The sequence below is a fragment of the Engystomops pustulosus genome, chromosome 7 (assembly GCF_040894005.1).
Source record: "Engystomops pustulosus chromosome 7, aEngPut4.maternal, whole genome shotgun sequence".
Classification (NCBI taxonomy): Eukaryota; Metazoa; Chordata; class Amphibia; order Anura; family Leptodactylidae; genus Engystomops; species Engystomops pustulosus.
This window is the reverse complement of record NC_092417.1, coordinates 124539192-124554188: the sequence shown is the minus strand read 5'-3', so window position 1 is coordinate 124554188 and position 14997 is coordinate 124539192. Positions and strand designations below refer to the sequence as shown.

Sequence of the window (14997 nt, the reverse complement as noted above, 5' to 3'; positions counted from 1 at the left end):
GCCTTTTATCGTCTAGGTCCAGCAGTTTGAGCACCGCCTGCTGTCGCTTAGCGATGGCACTGCTGCTGTGCCTAGAGCTACCGACTGATGGCGCCATGCCCACGGATGGTAATTCCGAGGAGGAGGTGGAGGAGGGGTGGGAGGAGGAGGAGGCATAGTAGGCCTGAGAGACCTGGACCGAGGTAGGCCCTGCAATCCTCGGCGTCGGCAGTATATGACCAGCCCCAGGGTCAGACTCGGTCCCAGCCTCCACCAAGTTAACCCAATGTGCCGTCAGCTAAATATAGTGGCCCTGCCCGGCAGTACTGGTCCACGTGTCCGTGGTCAGGTGGACCTTGTCAGAAACGGTGTTGGTCAGGGCACGGATGATGTTGTCTGACACGTGCTTGTGCAGGGCTGGGACGGCACATCGGGAAAAGTAGTGGCGGCTGGGGACCGAATACCGAAGGGCAGCCGCCGCCATGAGGTTTCGAAAGGCCTCGGTCTCTACCAGCCGATAAGGCAGCATCTCCAGGCTAAGCAGTTTGGAGATGTGTACGTTGAGGGCTTGGGCACTATACTTTCTTTTGCGCTCCAGCATCTGGGGTATGGAGAGCTGAACGCTGGTGGATGCTGTGGAGGATCGTGGAGGCGAAGATGGGGTTTTCGCACGGGAGGTGTTTGGGCTGACTAGCAGATGACACAGGGGAAGGAGCAGTGGTGTGCCCGGCTGGAGGTGAACGGGCTTGGTGCCATTGAGTGGGGTGTTTAGCATTCATATGCCTGCGCATACTGGTGGTAGTTAAGCTAGTAGTGGTGGAACCCCTGCTGATCCTGGTTTGGCACAGGTTGCACACCACAGTCCGTCGGTCATCCGGTGTTTCCTTAAAGAACCTCCAGACTTCTGAAAATCTAGCCCTCACCACGGGAGCTTGACTACGTGAAACATTTGGCGCTGATGCACCAGCTCTGACCATGCCTCTCAGTCTGGCCCCACCACTCCCTCTTCCAACCTGTTCTGGTATAGGACTCGTCTCCGTCTCAGAAGCACCGTGTTCACCCGGCCTATCAACCCAGCTTGGGTCTGTCACCTCATCATCCTCCGATCCCTCAGTCTGCTCCCCCCTCGGACTTCCTGCCCTGACAACAACTTCACCACTGTCTGACAACCGTGACTCCTCCGACACCTCTTTACACACTTCTTCCATTACGTCAATAATGTCATCATCACCCACAGACTGCGGCCGGTGGAAAACTTGGGCATCGGAAAATAGCTCAGCAGCAACCGGACAAGTGCTTTGTGACTGTGGGAAGGGTCCAGAAAACAGTTCCTCAGAGTATGCCGGTTCAAATGCAAAATTTTGCTGGGAGGGGGCAGACTGGGGGGAAGGAGGCTGAGGCGGAGGAGCTGGAGGAGTGCTGATTTCGGTGACATGGGTGGACTGCGTGGAAGACTGACTGGTGGACAAATGGCTAGAAGCATTGTCCGCAATCCACAACATCACCTCTTTGCACTGTTCTTGCCTCAACAGTGCTCTACCACGAGTCCCAGTAACTTGAGACATGATGAACCTAGGGAGTGTAGCTCTGCAGCGTTCCCCTGCTCCCTCATCAGCAGGTGGTGTCTCACCCCGCCCAGGACCACGGCCTCTGACCCCTGCAATAGTTGGACGCCCACGTCCACGCCCTCGTCCTCTACCCCTAGCCCTCGGGTTAAACATTTTCAAAATTAAAGTGTAAACTTTAATTTTTAATTTTTTTTTTTAAACAAAACAATGCTATCCTATTGCTATGGCTAGTTTATAACCTACACTGACAGCACACAACTGGATTTTGTGCTGTGCCTGATGACTTTGAGTTATAAAAAGAAATAAATGTAAAAAAAAATAAATCAGAAGACTGTGCCTAATTCAAATCAAACCCCTAATAAATTGTCCCACTTCGGTGTTTGAGGTGGATATGTGTGTCACTAAGAGCTAAACACAACGGTCGCAAGTCTCCCAGCAAATTCCTCACAATATGGTACTAGCTGCACTACTACCCTGTTTCCCCGAAAATAAGACAGTGTCTTATATTATTTTTTGCTCCTAAACAGGCACTAGGTCTTATTTTCAGGGGATGTCTTATTTTTCCATGAACAAAAATGTAAATTTATCGTTGAACAAAGAATCAACATCCTTATGACTCTCCAAACTCTGAATTTCCTGCTGTCTTTCTTGTGACTCCATTTCTATTAGAATCATTGGACCCAATCTCTCATGTTTAGTAAAAACACTTTCCATAAATGACCCTTCTTATCCTGGAAGCTGCTGGTATCACATTTGCAGCACAACAGCCAGTGATTTACTTCCATAAATTCTTGCCCATGTCACAACCTTCTGCAGCATCTTAAAGATTTACTAAGACTAATGTATGGCGTGGGGGAGCTGCTGCAATGACCGCCGCTAGGTCTTATTTTCAGGGGAGGCCTTATATTTGTAAGCCTGAACAAAATTGTACTAGGTCTTACTTTCGGGGATGTCTAATTTTATGGGAAACAGGGTAGTGACAGCAAGCCTAGCCACAAGCAAACCAAAAAAAGCAAAATATAACGCAATTGTAGGCCTAAGTAAGCCGTTGGGGTTCTCCTATGGCTATTTTCTAGCCTACACTGAAAGCACACTGCTTTGCCAGATTACTTTGAGTTATAAAAAGAAATAAACGTAAAAAAAAAAAAATCAGCAGACTGTGCCTAATTCAAATCAAACCCCTAATAAATTGTCCCACTTCGGTGTTTGAGGTGGATATGTGTGTCACTAAGAGCTAAACACAACGGTCGCAAGTCTCCCTGCAAATTACTCACAATATGGTACTAGCTGCACTACTAGTGACAGCAAGCCCAGCCACAAGCAAACCAAAAAAAAGTAAAATATAAAGTTATTGTAGCCCTAAGAAGGGCTGTTGGGTTCTTGTAGAATCACTCCTGCCTAACACTATTCTAATAGAGCACCCTAACGCTTTCCCTGACCAGCAGCAGCTCTCTCCCTAGCGGCATCCAGACAGAGAATGATCAGCGCAGCGCGGGCAGGGGCTAGTCTATTCCAGGGTCACCTGATCAGGCCAGCCAACCACTGCTATCGACGTGTAAGGGTACCACGTCATGCTTGGTGGAGTGCAGAGTCTCCTGGCTTGTGATTGGCTCTGTTTCTGGCCACCAAAAATCACAACGGCGGGAGATGCCATTTTCTCGAGCTGGCGAAATACTCGTCCGAGCAACGAGCAGTTTCGAGTACGCTAATGCTCGAACGAGCATTAAGCTCGGACGAGTATGTTCGCTCATCTCTACTAATGACCTATTAAAATTAACTCTTGAAAGCATGGAGGAAAAGAAAATCGTCAATTTCCCTTCTTTTGTATTTTTTGGGGCCATTCACCATACAATAAAAATAACATATTATCACTATGATTACATTGATACCTCATTTATATAGTTTTTTAAAAATATTTTTACAACTTTATTGAAGAAAAACTAATATAGAGAATCTCAATTATTTTTGTATCGACATCTTTTTGGAGACATAACTGTTATATTTTTTGGTTGGCAGAGCTGATTTAGGGCTTGTTTTTTTTTTTTAATTTTAAAGTTTTGTTTAATAACCATTTCAGGCTGTCTGGGGTACTTTGACTCTGGAGCGTCTGACTGCTCAAACAATATACTGCAATACTTCTTTATTGCAGTATATAGTCATTTTATGAACCTGTAGGCTGTCATTGTAACTGATCAGCACCCTTTGATGTCACTTGGGTACTGATCAGCCATCTAAAATGGCAACACCAACAGCAACACTGTAAGCTGCACAGCTGCAGTCATTGGGGTTTATTTACTAAGGGTCCCGCTGCCGCATTTTCGTCGGTTTTCCCGACTTTTCGTGGATCGCGTCAGGGATTGTGTCACACGCGATTGTTTTACGTCACAATTGCGCAGGCTTTCACACAACACAAATCCGGGGAGGGCTGGCGGACAATCCAACGGTTCGGAGTACGTGCGGAATTTAACATTTAAATTTGTGTCGCAAACCATGCACTTATATGCACCAGTAAGAAGGTGAACTCCGACAGACCTAATCAGGGAAGCAACACATGCAGGAAATCGGGCGCACAATCTTCATGAATCGCGGCAGAGTTCATCTTCGTCGGACTGTCTGGATTGTGGATCGCGCAGGGACCGGGTAAGTTTATGTGCCCCATTGAGTTCTCTCCACACATCCACTGAAACACCACAACATAACAGTACATCATGGTGCACAAAGGGGTAAAACGATCTTATGGTGATGGCTGTCTCCTACAGGGCCGCATCTACGGGCGGCAGAGTGCGGGCGGCAGAATGCGGACCTCTTTAAGAGTGGCATTTTGCTGCTCCTATGTGGGCGCCTGAATCGCCATCCAGATAAATCACACCTGTCTCTTTAAGAAACAGGTGCGATTTACATGTGGAGCGGTGCAGCGCCTTTCCGGCTGCTGGCGTTGCTCCGTACAGTGCAGTGACACAGGCGGGGGATGATGACATCATGCCACCTGTGTCACTCAGCGGAGCCGCGGCTGCCAGAAGAGCCGCGTGAAGATGGGAGCTGCGCGCCGTGGGAGCACCCTGCCCAGAGGTAAGTATGAGTTTTATTATTTTTATTGTCCAATTATTAATTAAATGTGGCCATATATATATTAGGGGGCGTTTACTGCTGTAACGGGGGAGGGGGCTTCTATATATACTTATATGAGGCCAGATTCCTTTTTTACTGGGGGGCTCTGTATATATTTATAAGGGGCCAGATCCCATTTTTCCTGGGAGGGCTGTATATATTTATGAGGGGCCAAATTCTTATTACCATGGTCGTATATGTTTATATGGGGGGCCAGATTCTGTTTTTTCTGGGGTCGCTGTATATGTTTAAATTGGGCCAGATTCTGTTTATTCTGGGGGGGGGGGGGTGTATGTATTTATATGGGGGGGGGGGCAGATTATGATTATACTGGGGGGCTGTATTTATTTATATGGGGGGCAGATTATGATTATACTGGGGGGGGCTGTATATATTTATATGGGGGGGCAGATTATGATTATACTGGGGGGGGCTGTATATATTTATATGGGGCCACATTCTTATTTTCCTGGGGGGGGGGGGCTGTATATATTTATAGGGGCCTGATACTGTTTATACTTGGGGGCCTATAAAAATAAATTATATATATGTATTCATTAGGGGGTGCTATATATTTACATTAATCAGGGTAGCACTTTATATAAAATCACATGTAACATAATAACAGGGTGGGATATATTAGTTATAGGATACAATAGATTACTTTGCATCATGTAAAACAAATTTTGGGGGGGTCCGTATTAATAAATTAGGGGTGTTGTATATTGATGTGCTGTGCCTGCTATAATTCCAGTACAATATATATATAATTATAATGAAGGGATGTTTTATATGTGTGGAGAGTGAGGTCAGTTGTGTTATGAGGGGTATACATTATTTCGGAGCCCAGTGTTGTTATCCAGGATACTTCATACTGTAAGTGGTATTTTTAGGGACGCCGGGTGGAGATGTGCTGCACAGAGCTGAAGATATCCGGCCGTGAATTCAGCCATGATACGTCATGGATTGGAGAACCCGGAATAAAGTCCTACTGATGGAGGAGACAACATCTATAAGGTACTAGATGCCACTAATGACTCTCAGAACCTGTAGTCAGTCACACAGTGTCAGTGATCCTTTCTGTAGGGATGTTAATTGTTAGTAAAGTTTTCAGCATTTACGGAGCAGGGGCGGGGGGGGGGGGGGGGCAGCATTTTAATATTAGCCTCAGGCAGCAAATATGCTAGAATCGCCCCTGGTCCCATAGTATGTATATCCTACCTGCAACTACATTTCCTGGCAGGCACAGGTTGTGTACTAAATAAGGTGTGCACTGCGCAATCCCAAGGTGCACGTCACAACTGACAGATAAACAAGTAAACATTTTCTTTAATGCCTGCTGAGTTAATGTAGTGGTGGCTGGGCCCTGCAAGGTGGCGTGTGAGCCTAGTCTGTTTCTACAAGATGGCAAGTACCATCATTTGGTCCATATAGATAGGAACCCACACCATAAATATAGCATATATGAAAAACAAACCAAGGTGGTGTGTAACACGGTTCATATAATCCACTACATTTCGTAGTGAGTAATCAATTTTTATTTTATAACATAATTGTACACCATAAAAACAGTTAAAAACACGTTCCCATCGACGTGTAAAATCAGGGTATGGTTCCGATACAACCAAAAAATACAACCCTTCCACACTCTCCCTTTACAAAATCGAGTGGCAAGTAGATGATTTACATAATGATAATCCCATGTTCAAATGTCAGTGGAAAATACATAGTTTGAATCCATAATAATGCCAAAGCTCAAATAGCCCAAAATTTGCAAACACTGACACTAAACAGACATAATATAATACATACTGACTTGCCAAAGAGAGTAGTGTGGGACTGAAATGCCCCACGCGTATCGCCACAAAAGTGGCTTCCTCAGGGGTACTGTGGTGTAACAATTGTGCATCCCATATATAGGGTCAGTAATTAGCGTTAACCTCCTAATCATGTAGCGTGCATACCTTGCATTGTGTTCTTTGTCGCGGTCTCCGCGAACCTCCCGCGATGTTGGCGCGATCCCGCGCACGCGCGGACACCCCCGTGCCTCCACCTCCTATTCGGGGGGCCGCGCATGCGCAGGCCACGCCTCCACCACGGGAGTTGTGCCGCGGCCGTCGCTCAAAGAGTACAATATTGTACCGGTACATAGATGTATGCAAGGTCTGAATAGTTGTTAATTGTGCTGTGGAATGTAATTGATGATAGCAAGGGTACATTTAATAAGTACAATGCTGTAGAGTATAACATAATGATTTGGTAAATACATTTATGATCAATATAAATAAATTCTATATTAATTGAGAACAACATACAAATATATATTACATTAAAGTGATTAGTGCTATAAAGTTTAGTGCAGATTGTATTAAAAAGTGACAAGTGCTAAGAGTTATGTTGATTTCGTTGACAGGTAAGTTATACATATGTATAACTTACCTGTCAACAAAATCAACATAACTCTTAGCACTTGTCACTTTTTAATACAATCTGCACTAAACTTTATAGCACTAATCACTTTAATGTAATATATATTTGTATGTTGTTCTCAATTAATATAGAATTTATTTATATTGATCATAAATGTATTTACCAAATCATTATGTTATACTCTACAGCATTGTACTTATTAAATGTACCCTTGCTATCATCAATTACATTCCACAGCACAATTAACAACTATTCAGACCTTGCATACATCTATGTACCGGTACAATATTGTACTCTTTGAGCGACGGCCGCGGCACAACTCCCGTGGTGGAGGCGTGGCCTGCGCATGCGCGGCCCCCCGAATAGGAGGTGGAGGCACGGGGGTGTCCGCGCGTGCGCGGGATCGCGCCAACATCGCGGGAGGTTCGCGGAGACCGCGACAAAGAACACAACGCAAGGTATGCACGCTACATGATTAGGAGGTTAACGCTAATTACTGACCCTATATATGGGATGCACAATTGTTACACCACAGTACCCCTGAGGAAGCCACTTTTGTGGCGATACGCGTGGGGCATTTCAGTCCCACACTACTCTCTTTGGCAAGTCAGTATGTATTATATTATGTCTGTTTAGTGTCAGTGTTTGCAAATTTTGGGCTATTTGAGCTTTGGCATTATTATGGATTCAAACTATGTATTTTCCACTGACATTTGAACATGGGATTATCATTATGTAAATCATCTACTTGCCACTCGATTTTGTAAAGGGAGAGTGTGGAAGGGTTGTATTTTTTGGTTGTATCGGAACCATACCCTGATTTTACACGTCGATGGGAACGTGTTTTTAACTGTTTTTATGGTGTTCTGTTGTACAATTATGTTATAAAATAAAAATTGATTACTCACTACGAGATGTAGTGGATTATATGAACCGTGTTACACACCACCTTGGTTTGTTTTTCATATGAGCCTAGTCTGTTTGACAATAAGAAAAATAGAAAGAGACACAGGCGGCGCCGCTAGTGCAATAGGTAACTTAAAGGACACCTGCCATCAGGTCTGTGTCACTTGTCCTGTCACTACTACCTGTTGGAGAAGCTCACAAGGATCCCATCCCAGCCTTTATCTAGTTATTTCATACATTATTCATTGTAAAATCATCTATTTTTTATCATGTAAATGAGGCTGGTCACATGGTCAGAGTCAGTGATGTCACCCCTGTTCCCCCTCCCCTCTCCTCCCCCTGCTCATGTCTGTGTGTAATGTATAGTAAAGCATTGCTGGTGTGTTTGCTGCATCTGCTGACATGCTGCATCCTCCTAATATACAGGTGAGAGACACAGACATCAGCTACACATGAATCTGACATGTTCTGCTGTAACATGGCTGCCTGGAGCTGTTGTATCTCTCCTATACACAATTTTAACGAAAGATTGGACCAATTGTCAGGCAGGGTGTTTTGATAAGGTAAGTACAAAAACCGTCCTAGGGCGGCATAAGAGGGCCCATATCCTGACAATAGAAAGTATCAGCTAAAACTTAGCTTTTATTGGTTGTAGAAATAAAAACCACTATAGTGTTCAAATCAAGAAAGATATATATTAAAAACACAGATGTCCTAGGAGAGGTGTCCTGTGTTTGTTAAATCGTATTAGAGGCTAATAGTAACGTAGAGATTGGCTGGAAAGACGGCCCCCTGTAGGATGAGGGGGAGAGGGTAGACACCCTAACCGGTATAGGTGTTAAGTATAAGGTTTGCTGTTTCGTAGCTGGTGGATAGTGCTAGCTAATATTGCGATGATACAAACCTGAATGCTATGAGTTATTATCATTTAAACCCATGCATTGATTCCTGTGGTTAAGGATCGAACCGATCCCAACCTTGTACAGAAACCTGTTGTGGTTGTCACAGCAAAACCCTAGTCTTAACCAGCCAGGTAGTACAAAGGTAACACCTCCCACTAGTAGTATAAAAATAAAGGAAGAGATTAGCCCCCCGACATGTTTCACCAGTGACCTGGCTTCATCAGGGGTCGGGCTAATACTGATCAGCGGCGCTATCGTGCCGGATGTATAAAGGTCATAGCCACTCCCCCAATAGGTTCCTTGTCCAATGAATGATGTGGCTTGTAGCCACCGCCTTCTATCCCTATCGGATTGTAATGTAACCGGGGCGGGCAGAGCCAAAGCGTCCGCCAATGCTAGGAGGCAAGGGGCGGAGCAGTAGTAAACAGCTGTTGATGATCCTTACCAGTTCCAGTGAGCGCCGCCCTCGCTCCTCAGCCGACGTGCGCATGTCAGAACGAGAGATGCGGACTCGGCGATAGGAGCGACTGCGCATGCCCAGGCACTTCTTCTCCAATCGCTGTACCATATTAAAGACAAGATGCGCATATCTGTTGGAATAGGTGAGTATACCATAACGCTCGTTACTGGACATTGGTTATGTATGTATATAGGATGTTAAGGTTGTCATTAACATATCATATCCAGAATATGAGCCAGTGACAGTAATATAGTCACATGGAGCGCCTGATGTATAGTGACAATAGATGTAGTGCTCTGGGATTTAGTATGTGTATTACTGATGTATAGTGTATTACACATATAGCTGGCAATGCATAAATCTCTGGATAACTATAATATTAGCTGATGACTACGCCCTACAGTTAGTTAGTTGTTGCAAGTGGATGTGGAATATCCTTTCAAAATTTGAGTGGGATCGGGATATTGGTGGAGGGGAGAATATATTTCTGGACAAGTGGAGAGACTTGTGATTGGGGGAGGTGTATAGGATTCTTGATAGGTGCATAAGGTGGTTAGTGACCAAGGTTTTAAGAGTAAATAATAAATGAACAGTTCTTCTTTTCCTATTAGGTATAGAAGAAGATAATATGGGTGCACGTATAAAGCCCATTAGAGAAACGCTGCAAAATTGAAACCTTCGTTTAGACCCGACGGGCTTAGGGATTTCAAGCGGTGGATCCATCTGGCTTCTAACTGTAGAAGTCTATGGTCTACATTTCCTTGTCGAGGGCCCAATCGGACCTGGTCTATAGCCCAGAAACGCAGGGCATTTGTGTCTCCTCCATGATGTAATCTCACATGTTTGGAGATCGGGGTGTCCTTACTTGTAGTGATGGAACTTATGTGACTGGAGATCCTCCTGTGTAGTTGTTGTATGGTTTTGCCCACGTACCATCGTGGGCAAGTACATTGTGCTACGTATATTACTGCTGTGCTTTTGCAGTTAAGATGGTATTTAATTGTGTAGGTGGAGTTATCCACTGGATTTGTATATGTCTTGGTTTTTAGCATTAAGGGGCAAAATGAGCAGGTCCCACAGGGGAACGATCCTTGTACAGTGTTCCTTGATCTCTGGACTGATTCTGAAGATTCTCTAAAGTGACTATGCACTAGTAGATTTCGCAGATTTGGACCTCTGCGATATGTGATGGTAGGTCTTGCTGTTAATTTTTCTTCCAAGTCTGGGTCTGCAGTTAGTATTGGCCAATAGCGAGACATGATGTTCTTAATGGTCTCGGCATATGCGTCATATGTGCCGATACACCTAATGATTTGTTTGGTGGGTTGATGGACTTTTTAAAAAAATAAAGTTTCTCTGTCAGTGTTTTTGGCTCTTGCATATGCTTTGTACAGGCATTTTTTGGGGTAACCCCGACTCCTGAATCTACGGTACAAGTTGTCACATTCTTTTTTAAAGGAGATTTCGTCTGAGCAGTTTCTGCGTGCCCTAAGGTACTGTCCTATCGGGATGCCTGACTAAAGTGGTTGCGGATGCCAGCTTTGCCATTGCAGAAAGTTATTCGTGGATGTCGGTTTACGATATATGTCTGTTTTAAGGCATTTCAATGAATCAATGCTAATTGTTAGGTCCAGAAAACAGATCTCACTCTCATTGATTTCTGATGTGAATCTCATCCCTATCTGGTTGCAGTTAAGGTGGTTGACGAATTCCTCAAATAGATTCTTTCCTCCCTCCCATAGGATAAGGATGTCGTCTATAAATCTACCCCAGTATGAAATATACTGGGTGTATTTGACATATTCCTCCGAGAACACTATGGTGTCCTCCCACCATCCAACCTCTTGGACTGCACTGGTCATATCAATATCTGCCTATCAATATTAGGTTCCCCAAATATACTAGCCCTTATAGAATTTTAATGCATTAGTCTCCGGGGTTCGGCCTCTAACATGCTCATTTTGGAACTATATAATTTACTCATGGCCATGTGTTCTCAAGCGCTCATGCATACATTTCCAAATGGGAGGACTAGGTAGGACACTCCCAAGGTCAGCCTAAAAAAATTTACAGGTTAAGGCCCCGAAGGGTTCATTGTCCTCTCTATTCAAAGTAAACCAATACAAGATTCTGATGCACTGGCATCACACTCTTGCATTGCTACATAAAATAAACCCACTCCTTCCCAATGTTTATTAGAGATGTGATGCCCCGGGGGTCACTTTATACCATATTTTCTGGGATTGTACAGCTATACAGCCTTTTTTGATTGTTGGATTGGTGTTGGAAACAGTATTAGGAGTGGGTATGACCAAAGACCTGATTGCATTTCTTGTTATTGTTCCATTTATTGTTATTCCTTCATATATTATGCACAGCAAAAACTTTGATTCCACTGTATAGGAGACGCACTACATCCCCCTCTGTATCAGATCTCTATTCTCACATAAGACATATGCAAACGCAAATTTGTTCCCCTTGGGACTCTATTGGAGACAGCCTTCCTACATCCAAATTCTTTTTATACCCCTTGTTTATCCCTTTGCTTCAGGGAGAGATCGATGGGCATGTTTCTTATAGTTCTTCCTTGTTTATTTTTATGGTTTATTTTTGTTTATATTATATGCTGGGGAGATCATTATAGACAGTGGACATAGGAATGACACGGTGTGATTTGCTTACATAGGCGGTTTCTCTATTGAACAGGAAAATCCCTGTTTTTTTCCCTGTCTCTTATGTTTATTCTGTGTACTAACAGCAGAGGTTCTGCATGACGCAAACAACCCAATTTGTATCAACACGTGATATATGTTTATACCACAATGGTAGTAATAGGGCTTCTTTTTCAAAAAATATTTGTCTTCTAAGATAAAGAAAATTGGGTAAAAAAGTAAACCAAATGTTAGTAAAGTGTGCCCACCTTCTTTGGCTGGCACTATGCCCAATATCATATGTCACACTCTTCTGACTCTGTTCTCATGTGATCATAGTCTTCTTCTGTCTGTCAGCAGCATGCTGGCAGGGTCAAACTAGGACTAGGGGAGGTGCTAGGGTTGCTGCTGTGCTGTGTGGTGGATATAGCAGGAGGATGCTTTACCCTTCCTGCTTGTTTTGCTGTAGCCACAGTGTTGTGAACAGGTTGGAGGCAGGACTCAGGGTTTGGACACAGAATTGGTACAACCCCGGTTGGTTCATCATACAATGGGAATATTCAGGACAAACTGGGACAACCGAACAGAGGTAAAAAACTGTACTGTCCCACGGAGTCCGGGACAATTGGAAGATATGCTATACACTGGGATAATGGGATAATGGATGTCTTTTCCTTTAGGAGTACTATCTACAAGATTTTTCAAAATAGCTTATCCAGCCTTTAAAATCTTTAAAAAAAAATGACAAATCATTTCTTGCAGTTTGTCCATAGATTTAAATGTTTACATTACTGTTTAGATATGGTTCAGAATTACAGTAACCACCTTAGCAGCCAGCAGTTGAAGCACCTCACATCAAGTCACTGTATGAAGCCAGCCTCTTTGCATTTTGCTGACAGGGGATGTGACAGGATTATTTACAGGAGCACACGGTACGATCATGCTTGACTTCATATAAAGAAAATACAGTTATGAGCACAGCTTTACAGAAGGCCACTGACAGCCTCCATTATACATGGGAAGAAACTTATACCTCCCACACCCAAGGCACTTTACTGTAAACACGTCCTCACACAGATCAGGTTAGATCACAGAATATAATCGTTATTGATGCCTCACACTATATGTCATGAGAAACACATAAAAATATATCCATGATCTATGAGAAACAAAACTTTGATCAGCTGTCATATATGATAGTGAATAGAAGTACATTGTTACATATTTCTTTAAAAACTGTATTGTTTCTCTTCTTTTAATTGAACACTTATTTATTAATCAAATTTGATACATTCCAGAGATGTTTCTAACAACAACAATTCTAATGTTTCTAATTGACAACCAACACCTATGTGATAATACACAAAATAGAACACCAAAGGATCCAAACACCTGTTCTTATATTTCAGTCTTCCAACTGCTTTATAACAATTATCCCTTTAACTGCTAGAACATTTTGTTATCATGCCTTATGTGGTAAACAGATCCTTCTACATAATATTTAGAGATCAACAGCCATCTGCATCAGACCTGAAGCATTTAATAAAGAGTCACCCAGCCACTCCCATTCTCCTTCCTGAAAGACCAAAGCCTGGGAGACTGACTTCAGTTATCCCAATTTAAAAAAGAATTAAGGCAAATATTGTTTATGTTGTGTTTGTATAATATATATATATATATATATATATATATATATATATACACACATTTCTTTGAGTGGTAAATCTGTATCATGATATGATATATGAAGCAAAATACTATCCTATCGATAACAGTGTGAGTAGACCGCAAGCTGAGGTGGCTGTTTCACTGTTTTACATTTATACATTAGGTCGATAAAGGAAAGCCATAAAGCTAATAACACTACAATGCTTTCTTATAGAATAAATGTTTATGGCCTCAGGGGTATTTTTCATTCCTAGATTCATGTTCCTAGGCAGATCCTGTGCTCACCATCTGTCTCTCCTCCAAATCACATCTCTGAATAGATCAAAGCACTGAATCCTGCACAAGAAGCAGATCCCCTCCTACTGCATGGGATTGCATGATGATATAATTGTATACAGAATTTTATTATTTTATAGAGTATGATCCAGAAGGCTTCAATGTTTTAATCTCCAACTAATCTTTGGGGTGATTTAGCTTCATGCTAAGCCTTACGGAAAAGGACTTTGCTAAGCATGGGTTAGGGAGGAAAATTGGGAGGTGGAAATTCAGAGTTATATCAAACCCTGGATAACACTACCTGATGTGGCAGACCCAGAACAGTCCAGAGCAATATTCATATTTCTCAAGGGAACTGGTCTTACCTGTAAAATGTCCAGGATAACAGGGAAGACAGGTCCCTGTGGTCCCCTCCTTGGCTTCTTCACTTCTGACTGTCTCTCTCCCTCTCTCCCCTTACCCCTGGTTCTCTCCTGTGTGTCTCTTTTCTGTCACCGTCTCCCTTCCTCTGCTTTGCTCCCTCCCCTCTTCTCCAGTCTCTTCCACCCTCCCTCTGTTACTCCCAACCCCCCTCCTCTCTCTCTCTCTCTCTCTCCCTCTCTCCTCAGCACCTGCTGCTGAGAACAGCTCTTCCTGTAACAACCAGAGCGCCTCCACAAAGAGTGAAAGGATTAAATCCAGATAAGGCAGAACTGTCTATGTTGTAAAAGCTGCAGTCAGAAATTGACACAATATGAAAACTGGTTATCCTTGCTGTGTATCAATTTAAGAAAGACGCCTGCAAGACTACTATATTCCTAGAATCCATAACAATAAACTGGATTGAAATAGCTGTTAACACCAAGCTGGATATCATCAAGGTGCAAGAACAAAACAAAGAAACACAAGTTGCTGCATGCTGGTTGGTTGAAATTTGGTTTTGGTGGGTCCGAATTTCGTGACAGAATTTGGTTCGGGGCCTGGACTTCAGGCAGAACTTTGAGCCAAACATGAACCACATTGAAGTTAATGGGACCTGCATTTTAACAACCACATTTGGCTGTTCGATG

General features: G+C 43.3%; 1 protein-coding gene across 4 annotated transcripts in view; it reads right to left on the bottom strand.

Moving 5' to 3' along the window:
* SMPD3 (sphingomyelin phosphodiesterase 3) overlaps nucleotides 1-14475 on the bottom strand; it is a 392437-nt gene extending 377962 nt beyond the window's left edge. For 3 of the 4 annotated variants that reach the window (XM_072117748.1, XM_072117749.1, XM_072117746.1), the window contains exon 1: nucleotides 14314-14474. The gene's annotated coding sequence lies outside the window, so the exon portion shown is untranslated. Of the gene's footprint in view, nucleotides 1-14313 lie in introns of all 4 variants that reach the window. The other variant, XM_072117750.1, reaches the window with a different exon arrangement.
* Nucleotides 14476-14997: the final 522 nt, after the last annotated feature.